This window comes from Bos indicus, chromosome 6 (genome assembly GCF_029378745.1).
Source record: "Bos indicus isolate NIAB-ARS_2022 breed Sahiwal x Tharparkar chromosome 6, NIAB-ARS_B.indTharparkar_mat_pri_1.0, whole genome shotgun sequence".
NCBI classification, from domain to species: domain Eukaryota; kingdom Metazoa; phylum Chordata; class Mammalia; order Artiodactyla; family Bovidae; genus Bos; species Bos indicus.
Genome location: NC_091765.1, coordinates 38870290 through 38875187, shown reverse-complemented (window position 1 = coordinate 38875187; position 4898 = coordinate 38870290). Strand labels below are relative to the sequence as shown.

The following is a 4898-nucleotide window of genomic DNA, read 5'->3' as shown; positions in this document are numbered from 1 at the left end:
GGAAAGATATTTAAACAAATAATGACAAGATAACAGAATAAATTCTAAAATAAAGATATGAATATTATTTACTCTGAAACCCATCTGAGAAGGTGGGTGATTATACTTGCAAAGTCGGGTATGTCTTCATGGAGAACTAAGGTAACAAAACTCATCCATCATTCATTATGTGTCAGGATCTATGCAAAGCCCTTTATATTTAATACTTTAAATAACCCTATGTTGCAGACAGTTCTGCTGGCTCCATTTTAAACATGAGAACACTGACCAAAGCTTAGTGAATTCCCACAGATGCTAAGTGGCAGAACCCGGGGTCATGCTTTTGAACACTGTGCTAAGTTTTTTCTGGAAGACTTGATGCTGACCTGGTTTTTGATAAGGTGCTTTTTATCAATTATAGAAGGAGAAAGTACTGTGGGCAAAAAGGAGAGGAGATGCAAAGTCAAAGATATATGAAAAGACTGCCATATTTTAGGATAATAAGAAATTCAGTATGAACTGGGAGCCTTTTAAAGGGTATCTTAGTTTGTTTGGGCTGCAATACCAAAATATTACAAGACTTATAAAGAACAGAAATTTATTTCTCACAGTTCTACAGACTGAGAAGTCCAAGTTCAAGGTACCCAAATATTCCTTGTTTAGTGGGGTCTATCTCAGGTGGCACTAGTGGTAAAGAACCCACCAGTTCAGGAGACATAAGAGACGCAGATTCAATCCCTGGGCTGGGAAGATCCCCTGGAGGAGGGCATGGCAACCCACTCCAGTATTCTTGCCTGAAGAATCCCATGGACAGAAGAGCCTGGCGGACTACAGTCCATAGGGTCGCAAAGAGTCAAACACAACTGAAGTGACTTACCACAGCACACACATCTTCCTGGTTCATAGAATGCTGACTTCTGGCTATTTCGTCACATGGTAGAAGAGCCACGGTAGCTCTCTGGGGTTTCTTTTGTGGGCACTAATCTCATTCATGAGGGCTCTACCCTGATAACTTATTCATCTCTCAGAAACCTCACTTCTTAACACTGTCACACTGGAAAATAAGTTTAAACATGTGAATTTGGGGAAAACAGCAGTGCTCAGTCTATAGCAGAGGATGCACAAGAGTGAAGAACAGGCAAGAGAATTTAGACTGTACAACCAATTCGTGGGTTTTACAACAGGATGTCATGAAACTCTGAAAATGAATTATGGCCTGGGTACCAGCAAAGGGGCCAGAACTTGTGCTGTTCCACTGATGTTACCTTACTCTTCTCCTCTCTGAATCTAAATGCCAGATACCCTATTTGTATCTATATGACTTTGGATGAATCTCTCAATCTCACTATCCTGTTTCTCTAGGTATAATATGAGGAAGATAATAGCTACCACCTACCTTGTCAGATTGTTTAAAATATTCAGTGAATTAATGTGAGCGTAGTACTCAACTCAACATCCACATTTAACAGAGTAAGAATTCAACTATAAGCTCTTGTCCAGAGATAGAAATATTAAAAAAAAAGCAAGAGAAGGGAATAACAGTTCAACATTATGTGAAATTCCACTTTCAATAACTGGTATTTATTCCTAGGTGAGAAAGGAGGTGTGAATCTGCTCTTCCCATATTTAGCCCTAGTTCCCCCTCCGCCTCTCAGAGTGTGAGCATCTCACAGACCAGAAATCTTTTGTGTTTAAAGCCATAGCTTAGCATAGTGAATGATACAGTATACATTCAGTGAGGGTTCGCTAAATGCTTATTCATATCCTGGGTGTTATTCTTCTCCACTCTCTCCATCTTCCTAGATGTCTTCAACCTCTGTCACTGGTTTATTTGTCAAAGTTTCTCTCTTTGAAGAAATAGCTGTCTTGTGTTGGGGACTTGGCCTACCCTGGTCTGCAGGCAAGTTGCTGGGCAGAAGTGATTTCTTTCAGGATTATCTAGAAGCAGCTACTCTTTTAGAATTGGCTATTCAAACCAGAATCTGTTCCTGAGTTCTTGCCTAATTCCCACAAACATTTCACCTAGAACTGATGTCTATCTATTGCCCTACCAGCCCCAGAAGGCAAGAGGATTAATAAGAGCATATTACTCTCAACTCCTCCTACCCTTTATTTAAGCCCCATCTCATGTCCCAACCTGGGACTAATCTTTTCCCACAACCCTGCCAGGGACAATATCCTTTCCCATCCTGGGAAAATCCATCTCCACCCACAAGGTATGATCTGGTCCCAGGCTCCTGGCAGTCATCATGATCTGACAGCTCATTCCTAAAATGCTTGTTTATTTAGAGTTAGTCAGCCCTGTATACAAGAAATAGCTTGCCACAGTGGGCCTGCCAAAATGGTGCTGTGCTGGTCCAAGCTGATCTCAACTGGTCCAAGCTGATCTCAACTCCTGCTCCCAGCCTGTTCTCCTGTGCTGGGTGAGAACGATATTAAGCCACCTTTAGTGTGGTCTGTCTTCCACTTTCCATCTCCTGGAAGCAAATGCTTAGGCAAAAAAACAAAAATGCTAACATTTTCCTGAAACAAAAGATAATGTTTAGAGTTCTCTGAGCTCGCAGTACCTCTCTCTTCCCCTGGGAGGATTCTTGGCTTTTTTTCCCCAGCATTGCCCCCAAACACCAGTCTTCACTTACACCTCAATCAAAGAAACCAAAGAAAGCGAGGCCGACTCCTAGCTCCAGGCTAGGCAAGGCCTCTGGTTCTTCAAACTTGCCAAAGGAAGGAAAAGAACAGCAAGAAGCAACTGCACATATTGGTAAAGTACAAAATGAAATAGACAGACTTAATGAACAAGCCAGTGAGATTTTGAAAGTAGAATAAAAATATAACAAACTCTGCCAACCATTTTTTCAGAAGAGTTTGGAATTGATTGCCAAAATCCCAGATTTGGGGGTAACAACAATTTTTAACCATCCACAAGTGTCTGCATTGCTTGAGGAGGAGGATGAAGCGGTGCTGCATTATTTGACAAGGGTTGAAGTGATAGAATTTGAAGACATTAAATCAGGTTACAGAATAGATTTTAATTTTGATGAAAACCCTTACTTCAAAAATAAAATTCTCTTCAAAGAATTTCATCTGAATGGAGCGGTGAATCATCTTCAAAGTCCACTGAAATCAAATGGAAATCTGGAAAGGATTTGATGAAATAATCAAGTCAAACACAGAATAAAGCCAGCAGGAATAGACAGCACGAGGAACCAGGAAGCTTCTTCACCTGGTTCACTGATCATTCTGATTCAGGTACAGATGAGTTAAGAGAAGTCATCAAAGATGATATTTGTCCAAACGCACTATGGTACTACTTGGTTCCTGACATGGATGATGAGGAAGGGGAAAGAGAAGAAGATGGCAACGATGATGAAGAGGAAGAAGGATTGGAAGATATTGATGAAGAAGGGGATAGGGATGAAGGTGAAGAAGATGAAGATGATGATGACTAATGGAATGCTGATGGATTCCAACTGTTTGAATTTTCTCCAGTCCCTGGGAGCAAGTTGCAGTCCTTTTCTTTTCTCCTCTTGTGCTCAATCGCCCTTGAGCACAAGGGCGATTTCTGAGGTCTCTTTTCTCTTTTATACCATGGTTCACAACTTATTTTGGAGGAAAATACCTTGAGTAGAATTCAGTAGGAAAAGAATCTCTACCCTTTCAGTTCCAAATTCACTCTTATCGCTTCCTGTTTCAACAAAAACTTTACGGAATCAACATCACCATGCTCTGTGGGAAAAAAGAAAAAGCTTCCGCTCCCTGAACTCTGCTGGAAGCCGGAGGGTGCTAGGCCCCTGTGTAGTAGTGCATAGAATTCTAGATATTTTCCTCCTTTCTCTGTATATTGGGGTCAGAGATTACACTGTGTCTCTATGTGAATATAGACAGTTAGAATTTACCAACATGTATCTGTCCACTTTCTCTTGTTTAAAAAAAGAAAAAAAAAACTTTTAAAAAATGGGGTTACAGAAGGTCAGCAAAGGGTAGGTTTGAGGTGTTTGGGTGGGTTAGGTGGGCATTTTGACAACATGGCTTCTCCTTTGGCATGTTTAATTGTGATGTTTAATGGACATCCTTGCAATTTAAGGTAACACTTTTAAAATAAAATTCTCTCCTAAGTGAAGAGGAATGAAAAAGCCTCTTGATGAAAGTGAAAGAGGAGAGTGAAAAAGTTGGCTTAAAGCTCAACATTCAGAAAATGAAGATCATGGCATCCGGTCCCATCACTTCATGGGAAATAGATGGGGAAACAGTGGAAACAGTGTCAGACTTTAGTTTTGGGGGCTCCAAAATCACTACAGATGGTGACTTCAGCCATAAAATTAAAAGACGCTTATTCCTTGGAATGAAAGTTATGGCCAACCTAGATAGCATATTGAAAAGCAGAGACATTACTTTGCCAACAAAGGTCCGTCTAGTCAAGGCTATGGTTTTTCCAGTGGTCATGTATGGATGTGAGAGTTGGACTGTGAAGAAGGCTGAGTGCTGAAGAATTGATGCTTCTGAACTGTGGTGTTGGAGAAGACTCTTGAGAGTCCCTTGGACTGAAAGGAGATCCAACCAGTCCATTCTAAAGGAGATCAACCCTGGGTATTCTTTGGAAGGACTGATGCTAAAGCTGAAACTCCGGTACTTTGGCCACCTCATGCGAAGAGTTGACTCGTTGGAAAAGACTCTGATGCTGGGAGGGATTGGGGGCAGGAGGAGAAGGGGACGACAGAAGATGAGATGGCTGGATGGCATCACCGACTCGATGGACGTGAGTTTGAGTGAACTCCGGGAGTTGGTGATGGACAGGGAGGCCTGGCGTGCTGTGATTCATGGGGTCGCGAGGAGTCAGACACGACTGAGCATCTGAAATGAACTGAACTGAATGATGACTTGAGCCCTGCCACTTGATGGGAGAATCAGCAGAACCTGTA

The 4898-nt window shown here is 41.6% G+C and overlaps 1 pseudogene; it reads left to right on the top strand.

Moving 5' to 3' along the window:
- The first annotated feature begins 1096 nt into the window (after window positions 1–1096).
- On the top strand, window positions 1097–4698 carry LOC109560003 (protein SET-like; annotated as a pseudogene).
- Window positions 4699–4898: the final 200 nt, after the last annotated feature.